Here is a 12,496-nt window from a genome sequence, read left to right as displayed (position 1 = left end):
TTGAAAGATGTTCTGACTTCAGCCTCTGAGGTAGAGGTCACAGGGTGACTGGATACCACAGGGATTTGCAGAGGGGTAGTTTTATTCTCCATTTCAAAACATGCATAAAAGGCATTGAGCTCATCTGAGAGTGACGCATCTCAGCCACTCGTGATGTTAGGTTTTGTCTTGCGAGGAGTAACGTTCTGCAATCTCTGCCAGAGCTTGGTGCATCTGGTTCAAAGGTTCAATTTAATATCAGAGAATGGATACAACCTGAAATTCTTACTCTTCACAGACACCCACGAAAACAAAAACCCCATAGAATGAATGATAGAAGCATTGAAGCCCCGACCCCCCCACTCTCCCTTTGCACAAGCAGCAGCTAAAGCATCAACCCCCCACTCACGCCAGCAGAAGCACCTCTCCACCGTGCTAGCAACAGCAGAAGCCCCCCAAAGAGACCTTGACCTGGAATCCATCAAAACTACAGTCCTTAAACCAGCACTTCAGTATCTCAGACAGGCTTTCTCTCTCCATTGAAGGAGAGAGAGATCGTTCCTGCAACAATGAGAGCACAGACCAGCAATTCACTGATCCAACGTTGCAAACTTCTGCGTTGCTTCTCCAAGCCCCCTGACTTGAGGACTGACGGGCTCCCACCCACCATCAAAAGAGGGATCGCTCGAGTACAGGGGCCTTCCTCCGATTGCGGCCAGCGATTAGCAAACACACCACCTGCTGTCTTGGTGTAGAGGTCTTGATGTTTCAGTCTCCCACGACGCTTCAGTCAGCAAATTCGGCAAAGACCTGTTTCATCCATGGGGCCCCGCCCTGACTTCTAATCTCCCAGCCCCAAGGGCACACATCTTCCAGGCTATTCCTGGAGATAGTGAAGTGCTAGGTTGCACAGTTGGTCTGAAAACCCACAGCTGGCAAAGAACTCAAACACAAGGAAATCTGCAGATGCTGGAAATTCTAGACGTCAGGACGAAGGGTCTCGGCCCGAAATGTCAACAGTGCTTCTTCCTATAGATGCTGCCTGGCCTGCTACGTTCCACCAACATTTTGTGTGTGTTGCTCGCAAAGAACTATGGTTTGAACTGTAAATCACAGACTTTGAAAGAACCACAATGGCCTTGAAAAGGAAAGAAAAACCTAAGAGAAGAAAAATAAGCTGTTCTGTGAACAAACTGGAAGAAGTCATCTGAGTTTGTAAAATCCACTGGTGCCATCTTTCCTCGCTCCTCCCATACTTCAATTGGAATTGTTTGGATGGCATCCGTTAGTCTCGCGAGACCACGGATCTGCACCTGGAAAGTCTTGCTTCAGCCTCTCCAGGGTTCAGGCCTGGGCAAAGTTGTATGGAAGAATAGCAGTTGCCCAAGCAGCAAGTCTCCCCTCTCCACGCCATTGATGTTGTCCAAGGGAAGGGCAAGGGCCAATACAACTTGGTACCAGTGACGTCGCAGGAGTTGTCAGAACGAGGCTGAAGACAACGTCGGACTGCCTTAGGGACTCCAGCTCCGGATTTGTCCTCAGGGTTTACTCCCGAAGCCTTTCCCATGAGCGGGTATGGCTGCAAGGCAGCGGAGGTTTGAAATCAGAGTTTTCGCTCTCTTAATTGGACTGCCTTCCCAGGCTGACGAGCTCCATCTACCCAAATGGAATTGTTTATCGCTCTTAAAATGGCCATTCGTAGGTTGTGCCTGGACTTCTGGGTCATCGGTCTTGAATGCTACAGATCTAGCCCTCAGCAGACTATGAACCTCTGGGTTCCTCCACAGCTTTTGGTTTGGGTATGTCCAGGATGTTCTCAAAGCCACACACTCATCTACACAGGTCTTGAAGAAGTTGGTGACAACTGTGGCACATTCATTCAGATTTGAAGATGAATTCCTGAATATTGTCTTGTCCATGGATTCCAAGCAGTCCTGAAGTGCTCCTCTGCCTCTCTTGACCATACCTTCTTGGTCCTCTCTGGCTACTTCTCGAGAGTAGAAGTACAGCCGGGTGATCAGACTTTCCAAAGAGTGGGTACCGGATGGCATGGTAAGTATTCTTAATGGAGATATAACAATGGTCAAGAGTGTTGGCTCCTCTGGTTCCACGGGTTATATGTTGGTGGACATTGTTCAGACACTTCTTCAAGCTGGGCTGGTTGAAATCCCCCACAATGATAGGGAAGGTATTCGGCTGTACCACTTCATGACTGCTGATCACGACGCTCAGCTCCTACAGTGTCTGTTTAAGAGGCATACGGACAGGCAGTGAATGGAGGATACAGATTATGTGCAGATAGTTGGTGTCCTGGTCAGCACAGACATGGTGGACTGAATGGCCTGTTCCAATGTCTTTCTAGTTCCAATGTGCTGAGATACATTGTCATGTGAACGGGAGCTGAGCTGCATGTCGTCACGTCACGCCTTGTGAACCCTCGTGCATGTTGCTTTGCTGCTCCCACACTGGAGCGGGCAGCTCGGCTGTCCAATTCGCCAACATTCGCCAATCTTAGCCGTTGATACAATCACTAATTCTGGTTACGACCAAGAGTTCAATATTCCCTTTCTGAACTGTCACCGGTCTATAGTTTTACCTGGTTTTAAAAGCTCTGAGTTTTGAAATAAATCCAATGCTAGTAACAGTACCGTTCACAGAGTACAGGCAAGCTGTTGGTATTGGTAACATTTAACCTTACAAGCTATTTAACAATCAAACTAGTGTTTGATTGGTGTCAAACTGGTGTCAATCAAACAAGATGCCATTTTGGTGAAAGGATTAGGAATTAGCCTATACACTGTTAACACCTGTAGGATGAATATAAAGCCAGTAGACCATGCAGGCACTGATTCAGTGCCAGGACAACCACTGAATCTCAATGATCCAGATGCCACCTTCCCTAACTTCACACAGTCAGGCAGTAGGAAAGGTGACAAGTGCTATTAAACATTTATCAACTAATTTGCAGTTCACTTCAGCACAGATTTCCGCTCGCTGTCAGTAAGATTTGTCACATTTTTGGTGCTGTCCACTGTTGCTTAAAAGCGCATAGACTGCAGTTGTGGGGAGGAGCTCTTTCTACTGGAGGCCTTATCAGTCCACACTCTTTTCCTGCCTAGCCCTCAGTGAGCAAGCACAGTGTGAGGCCATCACCCTGTCATCACAGAAATCTGCCCTGTAAGTATAAATGACAGCAAAAGATGCCTCTAAAAGGTGGCCTGCTCATACCATTGAAATCCTTATTTGCTAATGTACCCTTGGGTAAAATAGGTTTCTGAATCTGTCCATTCAAAGTGTGTTGGCCTCTTCTCAGTCTCTCCAGCAGGCAGGGAGAGAACGTGACGTCTTCTGCAGCTTCAAGTTCACCGAAGTGCAGGGTGCCTTACCTGTGTATACAGTTCTCGGGGGGGGGGGGGGGTGCTGGATATTAGCTCTACCAGCAGTGGTCTCTCAGCAACCATTTCATGATAGTCCACCATAACGATTTAAAAGGTGTTACTCCAAGGCATGGCCTATTGCTGACAAAATGGTTGTGACCCTGGCGTGTACAGCACTCACTATGTGTGAGTATACACACGCTGATGGACCAAACCAGACGCTTGCTGAGGCAGTGCCCTGGCCTGCACAATGAAGATTAAAAAAACACCATAAATGAAACATTCAAAGTTCAAAGTACATTTATTATCGAAGTATGTATACATTATATAACCTTGAGATTAATCACCTTACAGGCAACCACAAAACAAAGAACCCAATCGAACCCATTGAAAAAGTCCGTCAATGTGCAGAGACAGAAAAAAAATCATGCAGACAATGAACAAACAGCGTTCTGGACTGAAGTCCACAAAGAGAATCTGTCCATAGGCCCTTAGTTCAGTGCAGAGCCAAGTAAACCTCACACAGCAGCGAGCTGAAGCAGCCCGTCCCTCACCTCAGCCCCCGACACCCTGACCTTTTCAATCTGGCCCGGCACCTAAATCAACTTCCAAACGTTGGGTTCAGATGCTTCGATACGCTCTGGGGCCTGGACGCTGGAGACTCACTTCGGCCTGTACCCAACTTTTCTGATTCGGCCCGGTACTTAAACCAAACGAACCTCGGATCTCCCTCACTCTCAGCAACTGGCCCGCTGCCTCGCCTCACCTCGGCTCTGCCTCCAAGTCCAAAGGGAAGTTACAGACTATTGCTTATGATGACCTTTTACCGGAAAAAGAGTGATGAACAAAGTATTTAGTTATTTTCTTTGTTTCATTGGCCAGAAGTCACTGAGATTTACCAATGCCATCTTAAACCATTGCAAACACGAGGAAATCTGCAGATGCTGGAAATTCAAGCAACACACACAAAATGCTGGTGGAATACAGCAGGCCAGGCAGCATCTATAGGGAGAAGCACTGTCGACGTTTCGGGCCGAGACCCTTCGTCCTGACACCAGCATTCTGTGTGTGTTGCTTAAACCATTGCAACCTAAATTTATAAACAAAATCATGCAGTATTCTACACAAGCTAATTATTTAACATTGTACACTAATGTCACTGTGGCAGCAAGTGGGTGTGGGAGGGCTTCTGAATTTCAGTAGCAGTCGCTAGAAGTGCCCTGCAGGATCTCTAGCCCTGCTGCCTGAGCAGCAGGAGTCTGGGTGGCTGGCTGTCAGGAATTGATGGAGTGGCAGGTGGAGTCTCAAATGCTGTTACTCTGTTATCCAGAGAGGGAGCAGCAGAATCATTCCTCTCTACAAACACTGACACTCCCGTGGGGAAATGGCTCAACCGTTGTGGTAATCTGATGAAAAACAAATTGCTGAGCTGCCGTGCTTTACTGCAAACTACTCTAAACACTGATCATCAAACGTGTCAGCAGCATGTTCTTGGAGTGGGGGTGTGGAATTGTTACTGTCCTTGTACTTATCTCGTAGTTAAACTTTCCCATACTTGCTTGTATTTTTGTATAGTCACCTGCGTATATAATTGTTCGGTGAATCTTCCAGTAAGTATGGTACTCTGTATTTTTCCAGTAACTTGGTTTTAAGTACCAGGATCACGCCACTAGAATCTGACTATTTGATAGGTTGATTGTTATCAATGGAATTTTGTTACCTTTAGTCTGAATATGAGATAACCACAACTACTTTAGTCTTGGAAAGGTTCCTCTCTGCACTCAGATTTACTTGGTCCACTTCCAACACCTTCCTCCCCTATCTTGATCTCTCTGTCTCTGTCTCTGTCTCTGGAAACAGCTTAACACTGTTATCTTTTATAAACCCACTGACTCTCACAGACTCCTGAACTGTACCTCTTCCCACCCTGTTATTTGTAAACCCTTTCTCTCAATTCCTCTGTCTCCACTGCATCTGCTCTCAGGATGAGGTCTTTGATTCCAGAACTAAGGAGATGTCCTCCTTCTTCAAAGGAAGGGGCTTCCCTTCCTCCACCATCAACGCTGCCCTCAACCGCATCTCTTCCATTTCGCGCATATCTGCCCTCACCCCATCCTCCATCCACCCCACCAGGGACAGGGTTCCTCTTGTCCTCACCTACCACCCCCACCAGCCTCCACATGCACATCCATAATTCTCCAAAATTCCATCATCTCCAGCGGGATCCCACTGCCAAACACATCTTCCCTCCCTCCCCCACTGTCTGCATCCTGCAGGGATCACCCCCTACACGACTCCCTTGTTCCATTTGTCCCTCCCCACTGATCTCCCTCATGGCACTTATCCTTGTAAGCGGAACAAGTGCTACACCTGCCCCAACACCTCCTCCCTCACCACCATTCAGGGCCCCAAACAGTCCTTCCAGGTGAGGCAACACTTCACCTGAGAGTCTGTTGGGGTCATTACTGTGTCTGGTGCTTTTGGTGTGGCCTCCTGTATATCGGTGAGACCTAATGTAGATTGGAAACCACTCCACCGAGCACCTACGCTCTGCCAGCCAGAAAAAGCGGATCTCCCAGTGGCCACCCATTTCAATTCCATTTCCCATTCCCATTCCGACACGTCAGTCCATGGCCTCCTCTACTGCCACAATGAGGCCACACTAAGGTTGGAGGAACAATATCTTATATTCTGTCTGGGTAGCCTCCAACCGCAATTTCTCAAATTTCCTGTGATGTGCCCCCACCCCATCCTCACCACTCCCTATTCCCATTTCCCTCTCTTACCTTGTCTCGTTATCTGCCTATCACCTCCCTCTGGTGCTCCTCCCCCTTTCCTTTCCTCTATGGCCTTCTGTCCTCTCCTAGCAGATTCCTCGCTCTCTAGCCCTTTATCTCTTTCACCAGTCATCTTCCCAGCTCTTTACTTCAACCCTCCACCCTCCCGGTTTCACCGATCACCTGCTACCTTGTATTTCTTCCTCCCCTACCCCTACCTTCTTACTTTGACTTCTCATCTTTTTTTCCAGTTCTGAAGAAGGGTCTCAGCCTGGAACGTTGATTGTTTATGTAACCAGGTGACCATCGAATGCTATTCATTATCGTTAAAAAGTGTACTCAGTATATTAAAATAAAGCAAAAATCCCACATTTTTTGCTTTATTTTAATATATGTAGCTGCAAGATGGAGAACAGGGTTAAGGGTTATTAGTTAGCATGGGATCAACCTATCGGTTCCTTAATTCTTATCTTTTGGGAGGGGGAGGGGTCTATTAGAGCAGGTTTTTTTCTTGATTGGGCAGTTCTTTTGATGGATTTCTCTTTCGTAAATGCATCACTCCTTCTGGTTGTACCCGCGCCGTTTGGTTTAATCTGTACTTGCCTAACATTTCTTTTATAAAATATTAAATTCAATTTTAAAGATGGATGTTAATAAAATCAATATAATATCTTGGAACTGGAACGGTGTCAATCACCCCATTAAGCGTAAAAAGTGTACTCAGGCATTCATCCGGGTAATGCGAGAATAGTTGTCTGTGCCTTTAAGTGGAGATGGTGATGTCATTACGCTCGCGAGGGATAGTGAGGAGACCATTATGTTTTCTGCTGCAGGAGCTGGTGGGGCTTTGGAATTGAGTTCCCCCAGAGGTGCTAGGCATGGCGAGGAAAGGTGAGCATTAATTGACGATATCCATGTGAATTCATTATGCTTGTTGGCGAATCGGGAATATTGGTAATTTGACATGTTTTACATGTGGATGCTTTAGATTTTCACTAGTAAAGAACTTGACGCTGGATAGCGTGGCTTGCAAAGTTCCTCACTGGCCAAGTAGGTCAGTCTTCCTGTAATTTAACTACCAGGCAATATCTTGTAAAAGTTGTGCCAAAGTGTACCTTTTGTCTAACTTTATTGTATCATGACTGATTGTGCATGTAACCGCGTAACGTGAATGTTCAGTCTCCGTTCGGGGGTTCAGCACGTGTGTACTAAAGAGTAATAGACATCTTAGATGAGGTGTATTCACTTACATTTTTCACTGCGATGTATAAGATACAGGGTTGGGGGGGATTCTAATGTTGTTTGTATTGTGTTCCCTTCAGGATTGCCACTACCGTATTAGTACTGTATTAGTTTTGTGCGGTTTTCTTTGTATTTTTTATACTGCATACGCAATTGGTTGATTCACAAGTGTGTGGATCGAAAGTTAAACGGAGGTTGTAATGGCAGGACCTGATTGTAAAGTCGTTCATTTTGTTTTGAGAACCTCTTCTGGCACTTAAACATCTAAAACAGATAAAGGAATTAAAACCCGAAAAAGCAGTTGTTGTCCTGAGTGTGTACTTTTTCCCGGGTCACAACATTTACTTTTCTCCATAGGTGCTGCCTGACCTGCTGAGTCCCTCCAGCATTTTGTGTCTGTTGCTTATCCCTTTGTCTTTTCATTGTTCTGTCAGCTCCTCTTTCTTGTTCGTTTATCGCTCTTGATTAAAACAACAAGGTTTATGCCTCATTCTGAACCTCCAAAGAACCTTTGGATCACAAAAGCATCGAGATCCAACAACGTTAACTTGCTAACCTGTGGCCACTGCAAATCACAGATGTTGGGCAGATGCTATTTGTGCCGGACTCTGCAGCTAATTGTCATCCCAAGTGTATCATGGCGGGGCTCACTTGAGCTAATCGATCTGGCCATTTCCTCCAGGCTGAAAAAGATACATCCCAACCGCGATGCAAAGCCTCGTTTCCTGCGGGCACTGGACTTTTCTATTCTTCTTGACTTTGCACGCAGTTTATCTGGTGGAGCGTCCACATGCTCCGATGTAGGGAGTAATTTTTTGTGCCTCTGATAATCAAAGCCCTCAGCTGGGTCTTTGCAGCAGGCTGACAGTGTAGCCTTGCTCCATGACACACAAGACAGCTGTTACCTGTGTCCTTTCTCTCATTTCTGCCCAGTTTCTCAGCACGTGGATGACAGCATAGTGATTGTGCCATGAACTTACAACCAGCCTGGGCAGAGCCTGAATTGGTAACATTAAGTAACCTTAATCTTTGGCTAAGTTAGATCTTCTATTTGGCCAGACACACAAAATGCTGGAGGAACTCAGCAGGTCAGGCAGCATCTGTGGAAATGAGTAAACTGTTGACTTTTCGGGCCAAGATCCTTCATCAGGACAGGGAAGGAAGTGGGGGGGGGGGCGATGCAAGAATTGAAAGGTGGGGGAAGGGTAGGAGGATAGCTGGAAGGTGATAGGGGAAGCCATGGGCTGGAGAAGAAGAAATCTGATTGGCGAGGAGAGTGGACCATAGGAGAAAGGGAAGGAGGAGGTGTCCCAGAGGGGTCAGTAATAGGCAGGTAAGAAGAGGTAAAAGGTCAGAATGGGGAATAGGAGAAGAGGGGAGGGGAAATCGATATTCATACCATCAGGTTGGAAGCTACCCAGACAGGATATAAAAAGTTGCTCCTCCACCCTGAGGGTGGTCTCCTCTTGGCACAAGAGGGGGCCATGAACTGGCATGTTGGAACTGGAATGGGAATGGGGATTAAAATGTTTGGCTACCGGGAAGTTCCACTTTTGGCAGGATGGAGCGGAGGCGCTCGATGAAGCTGTCCGCCAATTCATGACGGGTCTCACCAAACACAATAGACAACCCCAGCAGATTCGCAAGTGATGTGTTGCCTCACCTGGAAGGACTGTCTGGGACCCTGAATGCAGGTGAGGGAGGAGGTAAATGGGCAGGTGTAGCACTTAGGCCATTTGCAGGGATAGATACTGACAGGGAGGTTAGTGGGGAGGGATGAATGGACAAGGGATTCATGGAGGGAAACGATCTGTGTGCATCCCCTCTACTTAGCATCCTTCCCTCCACTCCCTCATTAACCACTTAATCAGAAATATAAACAATTATTTTACATATCCTTTCTGCAAAATTATGCCTGGGAGGAAAACATGACTTTGTCAGGGTTTTGTTTGTGTAGCTTTGTACTGTTAATTACACTCAGTAATTCTCCAAGTACAATTGACTTCAAATGACAGATTTAACCCATATTGTGGTGTACATTTTAAACGCATCCCAAAGCTTCCCAGTGATTGGCTCTTCTTATTGTTTGCTGTCAAGGATGCAAGACTGTAAAAATGTATTCTTTGATATTTCAGAGTCCAAAGTCAAGTGATAATGTAACTTTTCATGTTTGCGATATCGTGCTTATCATTTCTATCTGGAGCTGTTGCTGTGTAGATAACTTATCTTCCAATGCTGTCAAATATAGTAAAGATGGAAGTGGGGAAGAGAACTGTTACAAACAGGTAATTAATTTACTAAAATACTTTGTAGTTTGATCATGGGGTATTCAGACTTCAGTTTAGTGACCTCTATCTAGGTTATACTTGTCAGTTAGTGCTGAATTTTGAAGAGAACTTCCAATTTATATTTTGGTAGAAAGACAGACTTCCTTTCACATAAAAAAATTTTCTAGCTTCAGGACATCCTAAAGTAGCTCAATGTATGTTTGAAGGACTGTTAGCATTGTAATGTGGCAGTCAATTTACCTATACTGTGGTCTCATAAACTGCAGTACGGTAATGACCAGATGATCTGATCTATTGGTGTTAGGTGAAGAAATAATTTTGACTAGAACATGGTTTGATCTCTCAGGTTTTCTTTGAAATAGAAAGTTATTTTTAACCAATCTTTGACCTCCACAGGAAATGGTAGATGCAGTCTCTCAGTAATATGTATCGTGTCCTTCAGAACTAAACTGCAGTGTTAGGCTAGAGTTTGTTCCCAAGATACTGGAGGTAAGCCTACGGCCATCTGACAAGCAGGTGAAAGAGTGGCTGCTAAGCCACTGTAAGCCCAGTCGCAGAGTTCTCAGGAAAGAACACAGGGAAAGGAAGCAGAAATAGACCAGTGGAGCTTGCCTATCTAGTCTGCTGTTCAATCAGAACATAGCTAATCCTTTACAGTTTTCCAACTGAGAAACATAGAAAACCTACAGCACAATACAGGCCCTTCGGCCCACAATGCTGTGCCGAACATGTACATTTGAAACATATTTTTGATTCTCATACAATCTGAAAACATAACTACCTTTGCCTTCAGTGTGCTCAATAACAGCTCTCCAGGATAGAGTCAAAGAATTCACCACTGTCTGGGGTGATTACATTTTTTCTTATCTCTGCCCTACATGGTTAGCCCCTTATTTGAGGTTGTTAATCCTTGATTTTTGACACTTCCGTTTTGGGAAACATCAATTCCATATTTACCCTGGGGCAGAGGTTCCCAAACATTTTTACACCACGGACCAATACCATTAAGCAAGGGGTCCATGGACCCCAGATTAGGAACCCCTCCCCTAGAGACAAGATATTTGGCATATGCTGGTAATCTTGAACAAGACATGCAAAATGCTGGAAGAACTTAGTAAGTTAGGCAACATTTGTGGGGGAGTAAATAGTTGACATTTCGGGCTGAGACCTGAAACATCGACTGTTTACAAGACCATACAACAATAAGACATAGGAGCAGAATTAGGCCATCTGGCCCATCAAGACTGCTCCACCATTCAATCATGGCTGATTCTTTTTTCTATCTCCTCCTCAACCCCAGTTCCCGGCCATCTCCCCATAAACTTTGATGCCATGTCCAATCAAGAACCTATAAATCTCTGCCTTAAATACACCCAACGACCTGGCCTCCACAGCTGCATGCGGCAACAAATTCCACAAATTCACCACCCTTTGGTTAAAGAAATTTCTCTGTATCTCTGTTTTGAAAGGGCGCCCTTCTATCCTGAGGCTGTGCCCTCTTGTCCTAGACTCTCCCACCATGGGAAACATCCTTTCCCCATCTACTCTGTCTAGGCCTTTCAGTGAAAGGTTTCAATGAGATTCCCCTCTCATCCTTCTGCATTGCAATGAGTACAGACTCAGAGCCATCAAGCGTTTCTTGTATGATAACCCTTTCATTCCTAGAATCATCCCTGTGAACCTCCTCTGGACCCTCCCCAATGCCAGCACATCTTTTCTCAGATGAGGAGCCCAAAACTGTTCACAATACTCAAGGTGAGACCTCGCCAGTGCCTTATAAAGCCTCAGTATCATATCCTTGCTCTTGTATTCTAGACCTCTTGAAATGAATGCTAACATGGTGTTTGCCCTCAGTCTGCAAGTTAACCTTCAGGGTGTTCTGCACAAGGACTCCCAAGTCCCTCTGCATCTCAGATTCCTGGATTCTCTCCCCATTTAGAAAATAGTCCGCACATTTATTTCTTCTACCAAAGTGCATGACCATGCATTATCCAACATTGTATTTCATTTGCCACTTTCTTACCCATTCTCCTAATCTGTCTAAGTCCTTTTCCATCCTACCTGTTTCCTCAACACTACCTGCTCCTCCACCAATCTACCTCTATAGGTGCTGCCTGAGTTACTAAGTTCCTTCAGCATTTTCTGTGTGTTACTCCATATTTATCCAGTCAAGCCCCATGAGTATTCGCTACATTTCAGTGAGATCACCCTTTATTCTTTTAAACTGTAGAGCATCAGTTTTCAAAGTAGGAACTGTGACTTTTGGGTAGATCGTAAGGTTTAAACATGGGTCACTTTCTCTATACCTTTATAAAAATACCCATCTACAGATCAGAGAAATAGTTAACTATAGGGTCATGTGGATGAACCATTTGATTCAAGTGGGTCATCTTGAAGTTTGAGTGCCACTGATCTGGAGAGAATAGGCACAATCTACTTAATCCTTCTTTATGTAACAAATCCACGAATCCACCTCGTGAAGCATTGTTGCAAGCCTTCTGGCACAAGTCAAGTCACCCAGTCAATACCAATGGATTCATTAAGACATGACTGTAAGCCTGTAAGAACATATCCCTCAAACTGTATCCCATCACTTTTTATTATAACACTATGATCGGTCTCAGCTATTATACAACATTAAACGCGTCATGATGTGAACAAAGTCACTGAAGCTAATGGATATAAAAGTGTTTATTCAACAAAAGTGAGCAACAGGCACCATACTGAGCCACTCTTGGAAGAAGAGGCCCGCTCGACCCAATATTAATGACCTTTTATATGCTAAAAATCAAAGGTAACAGCAGGACAATTCTACAGTTACAATGTATCTACA

At 45.2% G+C, this 12,496-nt stretch overlaps 1 protein-coding gene across 3 annotated transcripts in view; it reads left to right on the top strand.

The window, feature by feature from the left end:
* LOC140739432 (gastrotropin-like) overlaps positions 1–12,496 on the top strand; it is a 178,113-nt gene that overhangs the window by 135,062 nt on the left and 30,555 nt on the right. The window contains exon 1 of one of the 3 annotated variants that reach the window (XM_073067725.1): positions 7,001–7,024. The exons of the other annotated variants lie outside the window; for them this stretch is intronic. The gene's annotated coding sequence lies outside the window, so the exon portion shown is untranslated. Of the gene's footprint in view, positions 1–7,000; positions 7,025–12,496 lie in introns of those variants that run through there. 3 annotated transcript variants of the gene reach the window in all.

Source organism: Hemitrygon akajei, chromosome 15 (genome assembly GCF_048418815.1).
Source record: "Hemitrygon akajei chromosome 15, sHemAka1.3, whole genome shotgun sequence".
Lineage (NCBI taxonomy): Eukaryota > Metazoa > Chordata > Chondrichthyes > Myliobatiformes > Dasyatidae > Hemitrygon > Hemitrygon akajei.
The sequence above is the reverse complement of the archived record's forward strand: the minus strand, read 5'-3'. Positions and strand labels throughout refer to the sequence as shown.